The sequence below is a fragment of the Falco cherrug genome, chromosome 5 (assembly GCF_023634085.1).
Source record: "Falco cherrug isolate bFalChe1 chromosome 5, bFalChe1.pri, whole genome shotgun sequence".
In the NCBI taxonomy this organism is placed as follows: Eukaryota; Metazoa; Chordata; class Aves; order Falconiformes; family Falconidae; genus Falco; species Falco cherrug.
The window spans coordinates 51,872,529-51,896,626 of record NC_073701.1 but is presented as its reverse complement, the minus strand read 5'-3'; the positions used below and the strand labels follow the sequence as shown (position 1 = coordinate 51,896,626).

The 24,098-nt window shown below is 36.0% G+C and overlaps 1 protein-coding gene across 2 annotated transcripts in view; it reads right to left on the bottom strand.

Moving 5' to 3' along the window:
- The window catches only part of ARID2 (AT-rich interaction domain 2), a 105,730-nt gene that overhangs the window by 54,550 nt on the left and 27,082 nt on the right, over positions 1-24,098 (bottom strand). The gene's annotated exons all lie outside the window — the stretch shown is intronic.

Sequence of the window (24,098 nt, the reverse complement as noted above, 5' to 3'; positions counted from 1 at the left end):
GAAAGCCATTTTAGTCCTACTTCTACATTCCTTTAACTTTCTCTAACTCCTCTTAAATCCCGTGGCCAAATCTGGCAGAGGGACTGCATGGGAAAGTCTCCACACAGCCTATATCTGGGGATTAACATTTCAACAAAGGCAATTCCCAGATGTATTAACTTTATTAATATTATAGTCATTGTGTTGCCATGTAGGGTGACAGCTCATCAAGTCTGTCAAACATCACTGCTGTTTGAGTTTAGCTCTTCAAACAAAACATCAGAATCCTCAACATGTTTTTTGCTATCTTTGTAACACACTTGCAAGTTCTAGAAAAAAACCTAAGTTTCTCTATTTTGAGAAACAATCTACAGTACCACCTGTACTGTACATGCCTGAACATGAGAGACTATCTGAACGGCAAAGATGCACTAAAACACAAATGGTGCCACATGTTAGCAATCACTGCAGGCATGTGCAGGGAATTACAAGTAAGCATTGTGTGCCTTGCCCAAAGCAAGTAGCACAGTAGCACACTACCACCAACACCAGCCACCTGGTTTCAGACAGCCACTGAAATCTCAAATGCCACTGCATTATGAAAGTTTCTACAACAATTTTCAGTATTCCTATATGCACTGCAGAGCTGGTAGTGATACAAATGAATGTCTCTACACTGTAAGATATATTGTGATATAGTAATAATAATACTTTCAACTAAATACAGCTTCCTACATAGCATTAGTTAGACACACCATGTCTTATAATGCAGAGTTTGCACAGAATGTAAAAACTTGCTTTCAGTGAACACTATTTAGGTCACTAAGTCAAGTGTCAAAGTAAATAAATAAAAATCACTTGTTTACAGGAATTCTTTCACAAACATATCCTAGGACCTAGTGGTGTTTTGACAGCAACAAATATATTTATCTAATAGGTGTATTTAATGTGGAAATATTTTAAAATATATGTAAAAATATACACATAAAAATACAAATTTATTTTTTAAAAATTCATAACACAAAGTTATCATTCCTACACAGTGTGATAACTTGGAGCATGTTTTAAAGCTGGGCACTTCCATTAAAAACAGTGGCTCATATTTTGCCAAATATTAAAACAACAACAAACAAAAAAAATCTTACAGTTGCTCACAAAATTAGAAGCAAGCAAAAGTACATTAAACACATTATGGGCTTTGATGACTGCAGATAACACAACCAAGCCTTCCAGAAGTGTTTCCCCGAAATAAACAACTACATACATAAAGACATTTTAATGCAAATACATGTGCACACATTTAATGTCTATTGTTGTACAAAGTTACTTAACTTTCAGAACTGTGAACACTCAAGTAGTTGTTAAATTGGCTGGAAGACCTACCAACTATAAAGCTATAAAAGCAACATACAAATACTTAACTATATGAAGAAAACTATTTGAACACCTACAGATTCATTTTTCCACTACATCTCATGTTTAACTATTATGACATTTTAAATTAGAGAAAGGTTTTTGCCTTTTTTTCCCTTCCATGTAACACAAAAGAAGGCAGAGAAAGAAACAATGCTTATTACAGCAATACAATATTCTGTCAGAGAATTTGCTGAAGAGCTACTCTCACCAAACAGAAAATTTCTATTGCAATTCAGTCTTAGCTTTTTCCCCAAATTCAGAATGCAAACTGGCCCTGTATTACCTACAATTAAGGACGCAATTCCCTGTTGTCTTTAGTTCACAGTTCCATTACCGAATACATAGAAGGAGCTGGTATTTGCACAACAAAACTAAGAAGCATTCCCCTTGTGCACTTTCAAGGACTTCATTAATGTTTTTAGCTAAAGTAGACTGGGAGGTTTTTTGCATGTGAGAAGTAAATTCATTGATTTTCTGCCTGCTAGCCATTAAAGTTATTTACACAACAACGACAACAATAATACCCTGAAAAGAATTTATCCTACCAAGAATTTCCAGTTCTTTGAGATTCCCTCAAACCATTTAAAATAACACAGGTATCTACAATATTGCAGAAGGTAATAGCCATTCACCTTGTCTTGGCAACACAAAATAAAATACTCATATAAAGTCACAACCTAACAAAATATCACAACACGTGAATGCTCTTAAGTCACACGCAATTACACACTTACTCAAAACTCTTTGCTAAACTGGAATCTTTCCCAACTGCAAAGATCTGAGTACTTTGTTTCAACTGTAAATACTTATCTTGCATGTTTCTGAAATTTAGGAATATTACACACTTTTCAGACCGAAATAAAAAGACAAAAACACTCTTTAGACTTAAAACACTAAAAATTTTGTAATACCTCATATTTGCATATTTCATTGTAACTGTGCCAACAGAAACTTTGCTTATGTGTGTTATTCAAACACATTTAATGCAAAACACATCAGCCATTTCTAGAATAAGGCATCAAACTCCATACTCTACACAGGCAAAGTACTATCTTAATTATTGGAAAATGTTCCTTTCTCTCTGGCCTATTATTAATGGACACTCTTTGCTACACTCTGGCAATACTTAGACAAGAAGGGCTGATAAGGTTCCCATAGGAAGCCTAGTAATTAGAAGGATATTATACAAGAGAATAGTATTTGTAGATTTAAATCTCATGAAAACAGCAGTGTAAAAACAGGTTTTCTAGATTTTGGCAACTGCTCCAGCCACCATGGTAAACATTTCCACAATACCTCCTTCAGCCTTGATTGTTCAGCAGTTATTAAATAAAAGCATAAAACACAGAATAAAATTATTGATTTCTAATGCTTATAAAGGCTGCTTCTTAAATTTACTGAATCTGTAAGTCTTTTATAAAAATACCTTGCCATGCCATTTTTTCACCTCATGTAACTATCTGTAAATTCATCATTAGATTCTGCACAGAATCAGCAATTGTAACAGTTGTGCTTTTCTGTCTTCATCTTATGAATCAGTCTTTTCCTGCAATTAAATCTATTCACTATTTCTCTGCTCATCTGTATTCCACACTTTGACCACGTAATCAACACAAATGTACTCATTTATATGTCCCTATTTATGTGGCAAATCATACAAAACCATGACAATTAATTAATTCTTGAACACTTTACCAGATGAATCAAACATTCCTGAAAAAAAGTGAGAATGGAATTTAAAAAAACAAACAAACAAACAACTGATTAAGAGGATCCTGCTGGGATTCTGCACAATAGGAACATAAATTCTTTAAATTCTACATGGAGAAGAAAAAAAAACTGCCTTGGGAGAGAGTCCCTTCTTTATCTCAAGATCTTACCACAAATTAGTTTGTAAGAAGGAATGCAATCTGGCCTTCATAACAACTTTCAACTTAAATCTGTATGTTTTAAATAAACACAAACATACCCAGACTGAAGCTAAAATAACAACTAATTTTACCTCTTTTGATCATGTTAACAATACATAAAATTATAGGCTTAAAGTATGCCAATGTATTCTGAGAATGCAGCTAAGTACAATTTTAGAGATGATGATAAAGAGGTGATGTATTGATTTAGCTGTCTAAAGCTGTAAAGGCTACACATCTATACTAGTGAAATCAACAGTGCTGTGGAGCATTCCCATGCATGGGAATGAACTGCTCGTACCACTAAATTGTTAGAAAAGGGCCTGAAACAATTTCTGTCCAGACCAATTAGCATTCTTTCAAGCAATTTAAAGGCACTGTTCAGAAGCTACCTGTGGTCAGGGTACCGTTCTCAGAAGTAAATTTGGATATAACCACCTGTTTTGGGGCTAAGAGTATGGACAGCAGCCATTTTGTGTTAATTAGCCTCAGGGACACTTAATACACTGATATAGATGTAGCCAGAGAAACACTGAATGCTACACAGATGGCCTCTGGCTTAACGCTAATTCTGATACAGCATGGGGAAAGCTGAACCATAGATGAAGCGTCACTCCCTTGGAGAAGGTTTTCAAATTACCAGCGACATAATAAACATGAAGAATTTATACACATTTTCTTTTTGCCTTGTATGACTGCAATGTAAGGCCATTACAACACACACAAAGATAAGACAGAATAAACGGGCATGATGAATACAGATAAAGCCCAAAGACCAGATTTCCTTTGGGAAATGCCCATCTCTGACACTGATGGTAATAATTGCAAATTGCTTTAAATGTAGAAGGAAATTCTAAATATTTGGGGGGAGAAACCAACAACCCTACTTCTATCTAACAAATTACTCAATGAGAATGCTGTTCTGAAATATGTAGTCAAATCACTCTAAGTTTATTTAAAACTGAGTAGACATACACTAAAAATGTGTGGTGCATACAGGAAGAGAAATTGTATTCTTTTATAGGAAGGCTAAAAAACAGAAAACAGTATTAATAGTATTCAGATACTAGGTATTAGAAAAGATTTGGAGGATATTGAGTGCCTGCTGGTGGTCTGGGGTTTAGAGGAGATAAAACCTGATCCTCCACTGTGGACTGACCAGCCTTTTCAAATCCTGTGTAAACCCAGTAAGGCTTATTGTATTGCTATTATTTTGAACAGATATAATTTGTGTGAAGAGAAGTGCTCTGCAATTAGCATACTGTGTACAGTATGAGAGGCAGACAGTAGGTACTTTAAGACTGAAAAAGGTTCATTCTGTAAAGCAACAAATTCACATTACACCTGTATTAAGCAATACATAAGAAATGAAACGCTTCCCTGGTTAATAAATAATCTAAATGTTTTCCTTTTCTTCTCAGAGCCTTCTTCTGAACTGTACATAAATTCTGAATCATACTAGATGCCACCATCAGGTTGGACGGAGCTTTGAGCAACTTGACCTAATGAAAGATGTCCCTGCCCTTCACAACAATGCCCCAAACAGATGGCAGAGGGGCGGACTAGATGATCTTTAAACCTAAACTATTCTATGATTCTGTATTATTCTAACAGATATGACTGGATTTGTTACTTATGCTTCCCCCACTCTTCCACTTGACTTACAGTGCACAATATCTGGTCAAGACAATTAGGTTTTTAGAAACCCTAGCTATAGGTTCACAATAGTGTACTTCCACAGAAAATGGACACTTTACATAAGTTTCCAGCTAAGACCAGCATATGGTACTTGTCCCTTTCTTTAAGTACTCAGTATTCTGAAACTAGGCTACCTCAGTGTCACCTAAGCTCTGGACATGTTTGAAGATTCTTCTTCAGGCCAGCAAAACCTTCTACCAAGAGGCAGAGCTCATTTCTACAAAAGAACAAACTTTCTCAGAAATAAACTTCAAACAAGACATTAAAAATAAATTTTCAATATTTTCTGCTCACATGCGACATCATGCTTTGCAACAGCTGGGTAAAAAAGTTTATCCTTTAGTAGTATAAAAAGCATTAATCCAGCAATAATAATCAACCATCTGGAAAGATTATGGAACAAACCACATGCAAAACTTAACTTCAAGAAGTATCTTAAGGTGATCACACCTTACTGTGATGATGTCACTACTACTAGAACTTAACGAGAATAAAAATGGAAGTCCTTTGGGATTCTTTTCAAGAAAACTTAGTAAGACATCTCTTAAAGATTCAACTTTTTAAGGTCTTTGTCTACTAGCTTAAAACCTGTCCAGCAAGAAAAGACATCGGGGGGGCAAAAACTGCCTTTCTTCCTACCTCCTTTTTTCCACTTTAAGAAACTCTTGAGCATTTGGGTTCTCTCATCACATATGCCCTTCTATTAAGTAATAATCAGTTCTCCTTAATCGATCCCATTTTAAATTTATTTTTCTCTTTTTTAAAAAGAGCTTCTGCAGAAGAGCCTACAGCAGTAGATATTTCAAGCAGCTGCAGTGTGGCATTGCCATTATTCTTGTCATTTTCAGAATTATATGAACAGCTACAGTGAACCCAGCTCAGGTCTTGCTCATTTCTAGCACCTGAAATTCAGAAAAGTTAGGAATGAAAAAAATGTTCTAGTTTTCCTTGTTTGAAGACTCAGGAACACAAAAGTTGAATTACAATTTTAATTCCTTTAACAAAAATCACAGTCTGAAGAAACTGATTTCATTTTGTTTCCCCTCTGTTCCAAGGGTTAACAACACTGTCTTTGCATGTAAGAACAGAATGCTTTGAAGTGAAAATGCACAGGAATTGTGGTCAAATCAATACAGGTATTTTAGCTTTTCATTTAAATAAAAATTTCTTAAGATAACTAATATCAAGATTTGACATAATATTTATACACACCAAAAAATGGCCCTTTTTATAGTGTTTTGTCATAATACAATTCTCTGCTTTTATTTCTGATTATGTAAAGGAAGAAAAACCATGTGATTTGTACTTTAAATATAAAATACAAAGCATTTAACACATGCTGAGGTGCATTCAGGTATCTTCTAAATCAAGAAATGGTGTAATACAGAATTTCAAGTGTTCTCGACATCTCTGAATACAAAATTTCTAGTGGAAGTAAGGACTGAACACATTAACTGCTTATTAACAACATTTCCTTTACTTTGACATCTTCTGCAAGTTCCAAAGTAGTAAACTAGGAGTTAAACACCATCAGAATCACTCTTACCTAACAACATGTTCTCAACTCTCTGTTTATACTGCTTGATGATAAAATAATACAATTATTTCAATACACTAGTATTCTTTGCTTTCAAACACACAATAATCTTTTGAGGGAGAGAAGAAGTGGTAAGGAAATATATACGAGGAGTGCTTGGAGCTGAAAAATGTTCTTGAATAAACCACTTTAAGGTATTTTTAGAAGCATTATTAAAGACATAATAAAAGTACTCCCTGTAACTAAAACAGAATCAAAGTGATGCAGCTCTCAAAAACAGTTCTGCATACCATGCAAATAGGGTCAACACTAGCACTGAGAAAATTCATTAAAGCTTTGGGCCATCTCTTCAGCAAACTGGTGTTAGCCTACCCCTTTCATTAAACTAGGTCAATTGATACAGTTATTTAAGAGTAGGAAAAGTACTTTAAAACCATGGATGGCCTCCATGTCATAAGGACCACGTTACCTACAGTTTTCGTATTTTACATTCTACTCTGGTAGCATTATTTGTCATGTTGTGCTTGGTTCCTATGACAGTAGCCATACCAACACGTTTCCATTTATCTGGGGAAAAAGTCACTTCCTATTCTGCACAAATAAGGAGTATTGTTTAAGAAACAGGATACAAATAAACCAATCCGCTTGGATAGAGGGAAATTTCTAGTTCTTAGATTGTTTTGTGTTTGTTTTTTCTAAAATAATATTAATACAAGAAGCAGAATTTCAAATTACTTCTCAGCAATGTGCTTCCAAGTTTAATCTGCATGGCATCTGCACACAGCAAGCAGGGTTTTTTTAAATGCAAGCATTTATTTTTCATCATGAATGCGCTTGCAAACTTAGGCATCTCCCTCAGTACATGAAACATTTTCACTAGTAAATTCAGAAGACTGTATAGTACGAGTCTTGAAATGCACAAAACACCCTTTTCTAAAGTCAGCCTGAAAATGTAATAGTAAAATAAATACAAACCTAAGCAATCCTACTTAACAACCTCAAACCACATTTTATCCACCTATATTTAAATCAGATTTTTAAAAGTATTTTTTTCTAAAAATAAGTAATTCTAAAGCTTACAAGTTATGTTTGTCTTCATTAAAGTTTGTTACCATTACTTAATCAAAAGATAAAGATAATAGTAGAAGGCATCAATGAAGTGCATCTAGACATTCAGCTAATGTAGAATTGCTGATTTTTTAATTTATTAAGAACTTTAAAACTAGCTACTTTCTGAGTTCATTTAAAGTTTGTAACTCAGTGTCATACAATGCTTTAAGAGCAACATTATCCATCTGAAATATAATTGGAATGCCAACATTTTACTTTTTGCAGATATTTTTTCTACTTTCTGTCTAAATAATTTAGGTTTTACCTTTCCTACCTGTTGAAGCGTATTTTCTTGATTCAAAACATGCACGGTGTAAGCATTTAAAAGAAAAATGAAAACCTGGTTTTCCTTTTATAATTATGAAGAAGAAAAAAAAGTAGGCAAACAGAAGATATACCAGCCCTAAGACATGTAGTCAGATTTTCAGATCTTCAAAGGTTTATAAGGACAAGTAGATGGGTGACAAATGAAGTTTGCACAAGCACATAAACACTTAGGCATCTGCTTCCCACTGACTTCAATGCAAGTCCATCACTCACCCCACCAAAACCACTCCTGGTAGTGGAAGATGTTACTTAGCATCTCTTTGGATCATTAAATGCCTTTTAAAATAGCGACTCTGACAACAAGAAACAATTTGTAAGTCGCCAGCTGCGCTTCATATGTCCCTAACTTGATAAATTAATTTTTAAGTCAGACTATGTCTAGATAAAACTTTTTAATGTATCCAGTATATTGAAGGTACTTTTTATTTAATAAAAAGAGCACAAATTCCAATTCTCATCCAAATACAGTTTGACTGAAAACATGAATAAAAGTTAATAATTTTCTTAGTAAATAAGAAATGTCTTTCAATGTTTTCTAACAAAAAAACATCGCCCCTCTTAAAAAAAAAAAGGGGGGGTGGGGGGTGGGGGAAGCAATTATCGCACTACCTAGCTGCAAAAACAACTGTGCTGGTATACTGTATCCTCCCCACTGAAAAAAAGAAATGCCACGTTCAGGCATGCACTCAGTAGAGAAACAATTGGAACAATGCAGAAGCCACCAACCTCTACTGAAAATTAGCCTACTTAACCTCTGCCAAGTAAATCCATTTCTGCTTCAGGCAAAATTAGTAAGGTTAGCTCAACCACTCAATTTAAACTAATTTGGCTGGGTTTTCCTGCAAAAGAGCAGGAAATGCTCCCAATAAACTACCCATCCACCTCTGCTACAACAATTCTGAGTCCAGCAGAAGTCAACAGCAAACAGCTCAGAACAGTGAAGTTTTAAATTGTTAACTAGTTTTATGAAGTTATCTGTCTTAACAGTTGAAATAAACTGGCTTACGTTGTACTACCATCAACAAGGTATTTACAAAAGGTTCCTCAGGTTAGCAGGTTGTAAAGGAAGGAGTACCTGCCAGCTGCTGAGGGGTATCGATCAGCCAGGACAGATACAACTGTTGATGTCAGATCTCGAAGTCTGTCTACACTCTCAGAGTAAAGACCATCTTGTGATTGCAAACTACTATCGCTAACAGTTGCGGTTAAAGTTTAGGAGACCGCTGGTTTAATAGTAATTTTTCTTGACTAGTCTCAAATCTGTGTCTTACACAAGCTGTGCATTAACCTTGACCAATACGAACACGGGCTAGAGCCCATATCCAGTTTTAGCATCACTTGTGCAATCTGCCCTCTGTCTTCACTGCCAAGTATGCAACCAAGTTTGTTTGGTAGGTTTTGGTGGTATTTTTGTTTGTTTGGGGTTTGTTTTGTTTTTTTTTTTAATGGAACAGAGGCTCTAACTGATGCCCCAAATGATCTGAACATTTATTCTGGCTAGGTTCCTTTGGGAAAGGATATGGAAAGTATTATTGAATTACTAAATACTTATAAAAGTTTTAAGTTCCCTTGTACCAGGAGCATACCAGATGAATTACAACAAATTTATGCAAGATATCCAAGCAACTAACTACATTTCTAGATAGTGAATTTTACAACACGCTGTGGCCATTAGAGGGAAAAGATTGTTTTTAAAATGAAAATAAAGCACCTTTAGAACTTCAAGTATCAATTTACATATTAAAAAAAATTCACATGTAAGTCATGCCATAGGAAGACACAAAAAACTTTGAAAAGACAAAAAAATTAGAAGAAAGGGATTTAAGACTGTAAAAAATAGTGAGATAGTGTGGAAGGAGGACACTGATTTATGAGGTAAAGTGAAGACTGGGAGAGCTCTATACTCTCTCTTAAACACACTATGCTTGTAACAAGGGGGAAAGTATAGCCAGAAAACAGAAAAGGAATCAAAAATCAAGTTTCCTGAAGTCAGAAAATACAAAAGATTATAGTAAACCACATCCAAGATAAGGATAAATCACATCAGACAAAGAGCAGAGGACAAGGCAGGCCTCAGCAAGAGGGGTGCAAACCTAGCGTGTGGTTTGGCTACAGTACTGCAGCAGCTGACTGTCAGAGGCACAGAGACCTTTTTGCACAGTACAGGTTAAGAGGAGATGAAGAAGAAAGTGAAATGAAATTCACTTTCATGTGAAACAAAGGAAGATCATAAATTGTAACAGCTGATGGGAAAGGAAAAAAAAAACCTGCTAATTTCCCTCCCAGCCACTTTAAAGTTACTATGATAATGGTATAATAAAATCGTTAGGTAGAGGTTAGCACCACATTCCAGGCCTCCTTCCCCAGCCCTACTAACGACTGCTCTCTGAACATTAAGAACTAGTTCCATTCTACTATAAAAACTGTGATGAGAGGGAAAACAAAACAACAACAAAAAAAAATGGCAGTCAAATTAAAACCTAGCTTTACCATGGGCCAGCTGGCTTTGCGTAAGTTACTTTGCTTTTAAGTGACATCTGTAAAAGGCAGATAGTGATATAAAGCACTCTGTGATGTACATATATCCTAAAAGAGCTAGGTACTGCTCAACTGGAGTAGCTTATTGAACATAAATGTACATGATAAAAATGACTCGTTAAACGAGCCTCCCAATATTTTCAAATTTGGAAAACTACAAAACAGACTGAATGCAAAAACTGAAGTTAGCATGATGATCTCATGCCCTTCTAGACTATCAAATTTAGTAATATAAAAGGTATATAGCTTTACAGGTAAAGCTTTTCAGCAACAGTATCCTTGTAAGGAGTTGCTCATCCTTCCCAGCATTTCTGCCCAGTCCTGCAATCCCCCAGCAGAGTCTTCTGCCACATGGCACCATACTAATTTATGGACTACACAGCAAATGTGACCAAGCTAAGAAATTTCTGAGTTGTTTAAAATAATTACTAGGGAGCACCAGAACATCTGCCAGGGTATTCTCTCTATACTTTCTCCTGCCCCAGAAAAGGTAGGAGGGAGGGCCAAAGGATTTCTGGAAACCTTTCTTCAGCCTCCCGTCTATGATTTCAAGCTTGTATTATCCTCAAGATGTTTTTTGAAGTAAAATAACTAAAAAGTTTAAATTGTAATCATGATGAAAGCACATAGCTTCATTTCAGGTTTACAACTGCTGACTGGAATTATGAAGTGATTAAAGTCAACTTCAGTAATTTCATGATGCAACAAAAAACCCTGTTATAACAGTGATTACCTCATCCCTGCACTGTTGCTGCCTATGGCATGAGAGCACTAGTAGTCCGAAACAGTATATAAAGAAGCCTAAAACTTCAGCTGTTTTATTTTTAGCCATGCATACATCAAAATGACATAGTATTATGAAATACTGATACCCATTTTAAAAAACAGTAGACATTACAATAGCAACTGAAATCTGCCTTTGTATAAACACATTGGTGAAACAGCCTTAATTTTCTGAGGAAAAAACATGTTAAAAGGGAGTACAAAAAGAATAAATATACTTCTAACAAAGCAGTAAGAAGTAAAATACAGCATGCTATTGTAACATACAGTTGAAATCAATTACAACAGTACTTCAAATTTGTTTGACCTCACACCGGGCTAGGGTCAAAAAAAAAAGCCTGTGACTAATAGCCTGTGGCTAAACTAGTAACAAGGGATTATGGCTAGCTAATTAGCCTTTTCAAGAACAAAAAGATAAGCAACAACGTATATTCAGTAAAAAGTTGTAATTACAAGCATGCCATAGAACACAGCCCCTATCACAAATTTAAACTAAAGATGTAATTTCATTATCATCCACATTTCTCCAGTGTCACATTTTTTCATCACCAGATCTGTACCCCTAGAAGTTAGTGGAAAAACAGGGTCATTTATTGGTACCATACCTGTAACTTCCCTGTTTTAGAAATCCCGCACTTTCAGACTTGTCTACACTACTACTAGATCAGCCCTTTCTTAATTAGGGTTTTAAACTGCAGTGTTTAGCAAGCATCAAGTTGTGCTACATGTTAGCACACTGTACCTTAACACATGCAAGTACATTCATCAGATACGGACCTAAGTTTTAGCCTTAGACTGAGCAAACCAACGTAAGGTGCTGACAGACATGCAGCAGCAGATAAGTATCAGACAACTGAAGCTGTCACCACCCAGCTGCCTGCCCCTCCCTTTTGATAAATGTAGCTGTTCCTAAATGAAAGCATCTGATGCACTCCTGAATCAGATCATGAATCACTGTTGCTCTCAGTCCAGTGTATTCAAGGAAGCAGACAATTTTACCTGAAAATAGTTAGGTGGCTCAAAAAAAAAATTCATGTGCACATCCGATATCATTGCTTGGAAAGTGGGACACACGTAACATAATAGCTTCATAACAGCAATAGCTTCAGCCAGCTGATGTCTATTACACTACATGTCTGCCAGAACCAATAGCCTCGAAAATCTGCTCAGAGAAGGCCCTACTCATTCAAACGGTATGCAAGCAACGCAGTTTGGGTTTATGTAGAATATACCTGTTACACAACACATCTGTTACATGACCTTGTGGACTATTTAGCAAGTGTAACTTCTAAAATTATTTGAGCAAGCATAAAACTCACTCAAGAAATATAAACTGCAGAGAGTGCAGCCAGCTTGCCTTCTCCAGCTCCTTCACCTACAATTTCTGCTACAGTTTCACCCTATAGAGTCAGGAAATAATAGATAAAGCTGTAGTTTCTGACAAAGTTCCTTCCTTGAGTCAGAGGTTTTTCCAAACAGGAGGTGCCACAGCCCTGCAGGGATGTCTGTACTCCTGCAGCAGAGTCATCACCTCCATCCACTCAGCCAGGCTGCCCACACAGTAATTAAACTACACAGATGTGGAAGCAAAGCATGTGCTCATTCGGCACAGGCCTCTTCAGTATCAACAAATTCAGGCAGGGGGCAGCGTAGGAGCTTATATTTTCCACCTTAGTGTGCCTGCAAAACACAACAAAGGGTTGCATCAGCAACCTACAAAGTAATTCACCCTGGACTATGGCACTGGCAAGAGAGGGAGGAGCAGGAAGACATCCAACTTATAAAGTCACAGTTAGGATCCAATCTAGATTGAGCTCATAACTGTCAAATAACTACAGCGTGACACATGCTTACGCTTGCTTTTGTTATTACTGGGAGGTGGTGAGTTGTTTTGGGTTTTAACTATTTTAGTTTTATTTTTAATTGCCACAGCCACAATAACAGATCCACTGAAAGGATGTTATTAAAAAATAGTTTGTAACCATGCATTTACTCCCATTGACCTCACTTCACGGGGCCTTACAAGAATCCTACCACTTTAACTGTTTTATTACAATACAACCAACACAGAACTGACAGATGGCAGAAATTAAAATATTACTTGAATCAAAGTCAATTTACTTATATCTCATTTTTAAACTGCTCTAAAAATAGTTTATTTGGATTCAAATAAAGGATGTAGACCTTAGCCATTCCTTTAATGACATGGAAACCGTTAATTGGGTTTTTTAATGTCTCACTATTTTAAGAGCCATCCCTTCATTAAAACCAAACCAAAACCCCTAGTACAGGCTAGGAATTTATAGCTGTCACACAAATTAGCAGACAGTTAAAACTAAGCTGTACCTCAACTTACTAACTAGCCTTAAAAAAACCCACCCAACCAACCAACAAAACCACTCATTGTTTTACCTTCAAGGTGGTGTTACTGTGGTTCATTTATTACTTGATAGCCAAAAATGTATTCTCCCTAATGAAAAAGTATTTAAGACATCAGTAGTTGTTAAAGCTTGTTATCTACTATACTCCTAAAAAACCCAAAACCCCCACAACCACAGTCTCAAAAAAACCCACCTCATTAAAAACATAGCCAAGATATTTGATTAAATAATCAACAAGCAAACATTTCCTTAATTAGCTGTTCAATGGAAGACCTATTAAAACACAGTGTTGATCATCTTTGGAGTTCAAACCTAGATAAAAACACCCAGTGTGCAGAAATCCATATCGAAAAATGACAGCGGGTTTTTTTCCCCCCTTCAACTTTTTTTTTTAAAACTTATTAAGACTGGAGAATGTGGTTCCCAGCAAACGAAGCAGATCTAACTGCAGCTGCTGTATCGATACTTTCCACTGGCAAAGCATTACTGCTCCCTCTGGTGTTTGCCTGACACTGTGCCAAGCCCTTTCAACACACTACAGTAGCAGAAAACAATTTTTTTTAAAAAGCATGTAGGTGTGTATACACGAGAAGAATTCCATGTCAACGTGCATATAAAGAGATTTCTTCACAGTATAGTGACTGAAGCAGCTGCATTTGGGGTCAGAAAAGCACTGAAGCTGGCACAAAGGACGATGTGACTGTAAGAGCCAGAAGTTAGATCAAGTTATGCTATTCCAGAAAAGCAGCTTACACTATGGGTAAATTACACTTCCCAGACTATCCAATCTAATAGACCATCGCCATCTTTCACCCTCACTGGCTGTGCCATGCCATCCTACTGCTGCTGCTATACTACTTTGTAACAGCTCTGACATGCAAACTATTCTCCAAGCCAACTCTGCTCAGTGGAAACTCTGACAATACCCTGCCTTTTCTTTCCTTCTTAGATTAGGTTTTTTCCCCCACATGAATAAAACTTCATCAGATCTCAGGGTGGGGGATGTATCTGTGTGTGTGTCTAAAAAAATGCCAGGGCCAGTGACAAAATAAGCAGGGGGGGTTCACAGCTACAGACAGAAAGAAGCAGGAGCTCTTTGCATCACCACTGGTAACCCATTACATAACTTCAGACTTTTTATGCAACTTTAACCCAGAAAAGTGTCAGTGTTATTTTACTTTCAATTATCTAATAAAGATCTTCAAATTAAGCATGAAGTATGTCTTGTCTAGGAAATTCTTCTGATCCCTCTCATCACCCCAATGTAAGCCATAGGAAGTTTGTTACATTTTCAAGCACTACTGAAAATCCTAAGTGATACGATATGCCAGATGCAAGTGTTATTCCACAGAATCCAGTTCTAAGTGCTGAAAACATCTGAAAACACACAGTCAAAACTAGAAATTATAACACTTCCTTATGTGAACGGTAATATCCAGTAGCCAAAAGCATGGCACACTGGAACTAGCAGATGTGATGCTAAAATACAGAAATACCTTGACAATACACTGGTTTGTCCCAAAAGAAACCTGAAGTGACCTGAGATACAGTAAGTCTGACGCATGCACAAATTTATGTCCTTCTCTTAACAAATCACAGTAGAAATACCTGTACCACAAATACATGATGAAGTATCTAATCCGTTGATCAAACGGCCTTTGGCTACAGCAGTTGTTGCTAATATTCTCTATATGCCAGCCAAATTATGAGCATTTTTCTATTACATTGAATACTACATGGCATGACCACCATTCCTAAGGAACAGAATTAGGATGACAATAATAACTGACATTTCTTTAATATATATCTAAACAAGTAAAATGTAACAGCTTAAAATATTTTTAATTTTAAATATATATACAAAAAATATTTTATTGGATCAGGTTTCATCCTATGACTGGCAACTCTACTCACAGTTAAAAGAATGCTACTTAAATATCAACCATCAGCTGAGTGGCTGTATTTTGGCTAGTCACTCAGAAGGGTAACGCATTTAAATACTCACAATTAAGCTTTGATGTTAACATCCTATTAACCTGAACGGAAAAAGTTCACTCCTACACTACTGTTGCCTGAGTCTAGCTACCGATGCAAGGCAACAGTGAATTTATTTAATCAAAGAGAAAGGGTGGGGAAAAATACTTCATTCCTCAGAATAAGAGACAGACCTAGATTCTACATTATCATTAAACTGATCACATCTAGTTTTGTCTCAGGTGTTACACACTATAAGATAACACAATTAAACAGCCAAGTGCATATTGAAAAAGAAAGGTAATTGTCTGCCTGTAACAGTTGCAGCAGAAAATAGTATTTACATGCAAAATGCTGATACTTAGCTGAAGGTGTTAGAAATCCTTAGAAAAGACTGCACCCTGGTGGAAGATTTGTTAAGTTGCTGTAATATCTACCCGGTGAAGCAGTGATTTGTAAGCTTTTGTTTAAAATCTAAGTTTTGTAGTAAAAAAATATTTGCTACACATTTGCATGAAAAGCCCTTCAAGAATGTGTTGCTTCATTTCTTACAATGCTTTGGTTTCACATGCCAACTATTCATGGCATTTCAAAATACTAAGCTTAATATTTAGAAGTAGTTTTATGTAACTAGATACATTTCCATATCTGTATGCTGTGACACCAAGAGTAGAAGGCATAATTTTCTGTAAATGTTGTTTGTTCTTTAACTGTAGCAGGTTAGTAAACACCAAAAACCCCAACCAAAAAAAAAACCAAACCACCAAGTAGCATACCAAGGGAAGACACAACAGAAAACAAATTATTTTAAAATTGTTCCATGAGGAAAGGAAATACTGAATATTGGGTCTGTGCTTTATATCCCTCATTTTCCCTTAACATGTTCACTTCTCCCTTTTGGCCCAAGCAAAAATTCTTAACATTACAGTTCAACATACCCTAAGTTGTCTTCCACTCTCTTGATTTCAAACTTCGCAGTCACTGCTTTCTTCTGTGTCTTTACAGATCTGAAGAGTACTCCCAGCTCCCCCATACCCACCCTCCAACGAAGCAGGCAAGAGGCAGCATGTGCTGTTGTAACTGGTTCACAACATGCAAGCTGGTATGCATGGACTGCTGAAAACCATTTCACCTGGAAGGCATGCTGCTCAAGCTGTCCCTAACCCTCCCTCATTGCCAACACTTACAGGGTCCCTTTCGTTGATGATTCTGCTAATTATCAAATCAGTTATTGGGGTCTGAGGCTTCTTTCTGTCTTGGAGAGGACAGACACACAGTAAAATCACATGAAAAACATTATTCATAAAATAAAATTATACTAAAAATATCTGGAAACTAACAGATATACGTATCCACATATTACATAAGAAAACAAGCAAATAGTTACAGTATTTGCTTGCACTAGTATTTTACTGACACTGTATTTAGCATTAACAAAGGAAATACATTTATGACTGACGGAATGGACAGGTGGGATGACCAATTTTGAATCTGGAGTGAACACATACATGAGCTACCATGACACAGTGGCAAAAGGAAACAACATTCATAGAGCAGCAGGCTAGAATCTATTTAATGTCGGGTTGCCTTCAGTTAAAATAATGGATCTTTTCTAAGATACCAGTAATTTAACATAATGTACCACACCCATATTCTGTACTGCCAGCAGGCAATAATGGGAGAAGTAGACTGAGATCATCATGTGCAACATACTGTTACAGTTTTAACAGCTGTATTTTTACATGCAAAATAGTACACTCGACAGAGCAGTGGTACGCTTAAAGAACTGACAGTGCATTTCCCAAACAGTATTCCTGCTACCTTAGAGCAAGTTTGCACTTCCAACTTCCTGCCTTCTAATTATGAAAATCTCTTCTTTGCCTTGCCTATCCTTGCACCTTTCAGATTTACCACTGCAGTCATGGATCACTGTGTGAGACAGTAACAGCAAAAACTCCCACTTAATTCAGGTAGCACTGGTCTTATTTGTGCAATCACTTTAAAATGCTGCTGACATGTCAAACAAGGCATGGGAAGTTCAGCACCATGCAGGAGTTGCATTAACAGTGTTAAAACAGAATTAAAAGTGGTTAATACCATTGTATGTTAATGCAGATACAAACCATATTTACTCTCAGAACTTCATCAGAATGGCTACTCTAAAAGCTGAACCATCTAATTCGGTAAGTTTCAAGTACAAATAACTATGTGGTAGTCGAGCACAAAGGAAGATGGGTAAGAAGCAGCCCTCTTTTGTATCAGCTCAATGCCACCTGTGCTGCCAGCCTTCCACTTCCAATTTCATACTGCAAGTTCAATAATCACATTAACAGTTACATTAATGTAACCCAGTAGTTCTTTCACTACTGATCTGAGTTCAGTATAATTAATAATATCCTCAGCATTTAAAAAAAAAAAAATTAACTCTTGTGGACTAAACAATCAATTGTAGAATATGCTATATTATGAGTAAGTCAATATTGTCATACTTTCAATTGTAAAGAAAGGACGGTACTTTAATCAGACAGTGCTATCACACAAGACTATTTATTATTACCTGCATAGTTATCTTACTTAAGAAATCCTAAAACATGTTTTTACAACAAAAAGTATTTTTCAAAAAATAATCAACATACATACTGTAGAGATCAAAGTATCTGTTAATGATTTTTTGTGAAAGATGGAAACAATTCTAGAGGAGGGAAAAAGGCTTTTAGTATGTCCTTAAAGTAGTTGGCTCCCAGTGAATGCACATCACTTTATTTAATCACTGATACCCATAGTTTCAGAAAAGCTGGGATGCAAGCCAAAAAATAGCAAACCTAGCAAACAGGGCTAGAAAGAACTTTACAAAGATTATCTTGACCATTAACCCAAGATTGCTTACGGGTACTGATCAGAAGGTATCCCTTCCTGGCAAATGTTAGTCTGATCTGTTTAAAAAAATGCCATTCAAGGAGATTTCATGGATTCTCTACAGTGAGATGACTACCCACTGCTTATGTGAGAAAACTTTTAACAACATTTAATATAAATCCCACTTGCTTCAGTCACCCTCTTCCATTGCTCCTTGTCCCTCCTCCAACAGTCACAGAAGACATTTTAGTATATAGCAGGCCCTTTCACATACTAAAGAACTCTACCATGTCTCTTTTGTCTTCTCTTCTGTAGATCAAACAAAACATTTTTCTTCCAGTCTTCCCTCAAATTACATTTCCAAGCCTTCTGATCATTTAACAGTAAGCGTGTGTAGGTAGATGGATGGGATAAGGGAAAGAAAGAAAAAATACTTAAACTGCTCAAAAATATGTAGAAAACACCCTAACAAAATTTGCACTGAAAAATCCAACAACAACAACAATAAAACCCACTAAACCAAACAACAACTTTCTAAGAATTATGAAATACTCATGCAAAAAGAAGGGATACAATGAAAAAGTATTGGTATCAAGATGCACTGGTATCAGGATCTTTCATGTTACTATACTGTTAAGCAAGCACGACAGGCTAAAGATGCTTATGGAAAATCAGCATGTTGCACTTTCAATTTAAATAAGGCATACTCTTATCTTTCTCCCGTTTTCCACAAAAATACCAAGCCCACTGTGAGACCAAACTATTCTGATAAAATGATTATACAGGACTTCATACAATTGAAGGAAACATGGTACAAGACCTTATGAAATAGACAACTCTTAAATTCAGACCTTATTTTTTTTAAGTGCCCAAAGTTTTCAAGTGTCAAAGCATGAGTTTTCACTTCTCCTGATCCCTGTTGCTGCACTCTTGCAGTAGTCCCCCTGTAGTAAAAGCCACTCTAATAAAGTGAAGTGAGATCAGAAAAAAAAAAAAAATCTGTAAGAATTCTAATCTTACCCAGTTTACATATGGATTCCTTCAAAAGCTTTAGGAAATCACTTAGCATCCCTTTTACTTCAAGTAATATATTAACATTACACTTTGTTTACAAAAGTAATAGATACAAAGAATAAGATATATTTCCCCATCTGCAAAATGCGAAAAAGTAATTTAAATTATTCTTGCAAAGTTTTGTTTATGCTTCAGAAAGTACTCTGAATTTGAAAGCAACACTTTTTATCATATTATCCTGTTTCACATATCATATCCAAAGAAGCTAAGCTTTGTTTTAATTTAACTGAAGTTAGAAATAGATCAGCAAAATTAAGGGGTTGGTTTGTTTTAGGAATGTTGCAGATACTCTAAATACCAGGAACTGGCTCAAAAGAAATCCATGCATTTTAAGACACAGAAACTGAGAGATTAAATATTAAAACAATCTTAACTCTGCCCTGCTGAGCTCTATTAAATGCTATGAGAGATGAACATTCTGATTTATGGGGTTTTAGCATTTGTAGCCCAATCTGTCCTTTAAAAAGATACCTCCTTTTCTCTTGTAGCAGGAAAGGAATCCAAAAGAAAGGAATGCTAAATCCCTGCATCTGCATTTACTGGAAAACAGCCCTACAAGCACCAGTGTTCACAAGAAACATAACAGGCATGCTATTTCACCTGCTGAGATAGCATCTAACTGCCAAATCTCTAGATGAAGAGAAAACATGACTTAATCTATGAAGGAGAACTGACTGACTACAATTACACAGAAGTGAGCTGCAGAAGCAACAGGTGAAATTACTTCAGATGTCACAGTTAACACAGCCTTAGCTATTTATCTAATCTTTGCTATAGATTTGTGACTATTATGTATAGCAGCAAGCAGCTCAGGAGAACTGTAAGCTAAATTCTTCAAGGTACTATATAAAAGATTTCAGCATATGTTGTCTGTATCTAAAGTCTGAATCATTTACCTCTTCCATTACTAAGTTAATTTAGGTTAGAAAGATATTGAAACAGAAGGTTACGTTTCTCAATCCAATTCTTCATTCATTTCTGTTCAAACTAATTGAGTTCACTTATTGAAAACTCAGCAGTTTCATTATATACTCCAGAAGTACTGGATATTCTGCAGAGGACAGGCTGCATTCACCACGCAAAACAAATGCAGAAGTCCTTCTTTCAGTTCAAAGCTAAACAGAACCTGTGCTCCTGAGTCACAGTCAAGGCCAACTACTTTTGCGGCACATTCTGCTTCAGGGTTTTACTTTTAATATTATGCTAAAAAGAAAATGAGGCATTTAAAAAGGCCATGTATGAACTGTGGTTTTTTGAAGCATTAGGTATTCCAGTGCTGCATCAGGAACAGCAGGGGGTAGTATTTCAGTGCTTTTAAACCCAGGTACTTTTCAGCAAAGCAAGTGTGTCCCTGCATTTTCCCTCCTAGGTTACCCTTCAACCCCCCCACCAGATTTCTTCAGCAGTTACCTGGTCCCGGCTGCACGCCATCCAGGCAGAGCTGTCAACCTTATTCCGAGCTGCTCCAGGCAATCTGGCGACCACCTGGCTGTTCTTTTCTGCTCCCTCTGCCTTAAAGATCTTACCAGACTTTTTTATTTACCACTGTGGAAATCATTAGCTTATAAAGGGGTCACCTCACATTGCTAATTTGCATCTTCCTAAAATAGAGACTCAAAATCGTTTTTTTTAAAATTAAAATATTAACTTGTACTGCACCGCAACCACGTCCAACATTTTACAGACTAAAAGAACATTCCTACCATGAGTTTATAGTCCAAACAGATCAAAACACCATTCAGTGCAATATAGAATATAGCAATTTTGTGCATGTCATTTGTAAAAAATGTTCCCGGAGAACAGCAAAGAACTACTTGAATTTTCCCAAACTGAGACAATACTATCCTACCTAGGTTATGAGAGCAGACCACTAAACTTTCAAGTTTTATTTGTAATAGGCTATGTTCGCCAATATTTAGTAATCACATTAAGTATTCCTTCGGTTAGCTTAATTTTACCACGTGTAACGTTAGACAATTCAGATTATGTGTTTACATTGCATATATAGTTACAAATATTTTACCCCCCTCAAACTATTTTTTTAGAAGTTTTAGAGGTTGTTTTTTGTTGTTTTAATATGTCCCCATATTTTATTTTTCTTTTTCAGAGTTTATCCTGATACACACACCTCACCCTCCCCTGCCCCCAAATCCAACTTTGCTACAAATAGCCACAAACATTTGTATAAAATGTGCCATCTACTATTTTGCCTAATATTTTGTTTGCAATTTGAGGACACATTATCACATTAATTACCATGACTGTGATTCAGCATTGTCTTTGATTCCATTAAAAAGCTGATTCCCAGTTTTCCAACAGGATAAATTTAAGTATCTGAGAAACAGGACACATGTTTATTTTCCACCTGTGTGTGTAACATTTTATTTGTATTAGCTCACTTACATAGTCATTTAAGGACTTCTTCCTTAAAATACAGCAAAAAGCTTGCATAAAATACATGAATACTGTTTCAAACCAATTGGTTGTAGGATGGCCAGTAAGAATTGTCCCTCTGATGTTATAATTTGTTTAGGGGAAAAAAACCCAAACAGCTTCAAAATGTAAAGCTCAAAACTTCAGAGTTGCAACAAAATTTCCCTTCTGTAAGACTTACTCTCTCACCAATCTTGCATTTAGTATGCAAAAGTAAAAAAGGGAAAAAAAAGTAACTTTGTAATTAATTTAAATCACCATCATCGCATACTATACTAAAAGGTGAGCAAACTCTGTGATTCTTCTGTATATTACCACACTGTGAGGATGCATCTTTTCAAGCAAATGAAAATTAGTGCAAAATTATTTTACTTATGGTCATAGAGGATCCAAAAGAACATTCACTGAGAAAATGTCAAGTCACAGAAATACTACATGCCAAAGCCACTATTTACTCCTCCCATCTCATTCAAGCTATCCTACTCAGAAATTTTTAAATGATGCACAGATGCCATATGATGCCTTCTCACAGTGGCTGTTTCCACACTGAAGATACAACTGTACTATCAGTTTTAACTGATTTAGGAAAACACTGACCCTAAACAAGCCACCCTACCACCTTCTATCTCTTAAGTAGATTAACTGGACTGAAAACTACTTTTTATCCACAGATCTTTCAGTTCAATCAGCAACCCAATCTGAGTAGCCAGTGACAATGCAAAGTAAGTTACAGGAATCAGCAGAGGAAGACAACTATGCTTTTCAAGTCAGAAGGGAACTGTTACCTGCATCATAGTAGGTGGCATGCTATGAGAATGAAAAGTTTATCAGCAATTAACCTCCACAGTCTCCTCATGATCATTTTATCATATTGTCAAAAGAAGGAATGCACAAGAACAAGAAGACAAGAGACCCACTGGTGGCACACACAGGATTGCCGACTACCAGAAAGATCTGGTAACTATTTTTACATAAAATCAGTTATAATGTTCTAATCACAGAATACTAGGGTTTGCAGAAACCTTTGAAGGTGACCTCGTCCACTGCCTGTTCAAAGCAGGGTTAACTTCAGCGAGGTTGTTCCAGTCCCCATACAGTCACATTTTGACAATCTCCAAGGTCAGAGATTCCTCAAGCACAATACTGAAATAAAAGTAGCTAGTTGTATGCATTTCTACCACTACTTATTTGAAAAACATGTGCCCCCTACAAAAATTATTAAATTACTTTTCAGGCAATTACATGACTTTTGAAGCACATTATACTTAAATATTTCTCAGACTTTTTGAAAAATATATGTAAAACAAACCAACAAGGTCAACAAAGAACCTACCCTGCTTTTAATAATCATATTTTTAATAATATTCATGAGAATCTACAAATCAGTAATCAGTTTCAAGCAGAAGGTGAAAAAAATGGCAAAAAAAAAATGTGTAAAATTAAAAGGGGAAAAGCCTCTGCTTCTACCTATGCTGTTCACATTCTTAAAAGAAATGCAAGTTCCACTATTGCATTATTTTTTCAGTCAACTGGCAACAGAAACATCCGATCTTTGACAGAAGCGATCACTTTTCTGACTTGGTTCAAAATAATCTTTTCCTCTTTTACTTTCTTTCTATTCTAGTCTAGTCCCCAACAAAGAATAATTCCTTCTTCCTGCTCAGGGATGTAATTATGTCTTCATTAGTTCTGAAATGCAGTACAGTAGGAATCTGTTGATTTTTTGGCAGCCTAGGCATACTAAATAAGAATAACCAGATGCTGCTTACATCACTTTCAGATATAGACAAATTAAAAGCAAACCAAAAACCAATGCACAGGTGTTCATGAAAGCAATAAATTCTGAGCTCCCCCACTATTGGGCTCTCTGTTATAAGAGTATTCTACTTTGGGTCCCAAAAAGAACAGCTCACAGCTATTTCATGCCCTCAGATGTACATAGCAAATACAAATTATGCAGATAAAACTCTGTAACCATCTGGTCATCTAAAGTATTTCATATAAACTGTAAATGACCTATTTATTGGTACATAGAATGTTTCCCAGTCTGCATTTTTTTCTTCCTTTTTGTTGTGTTTTGAT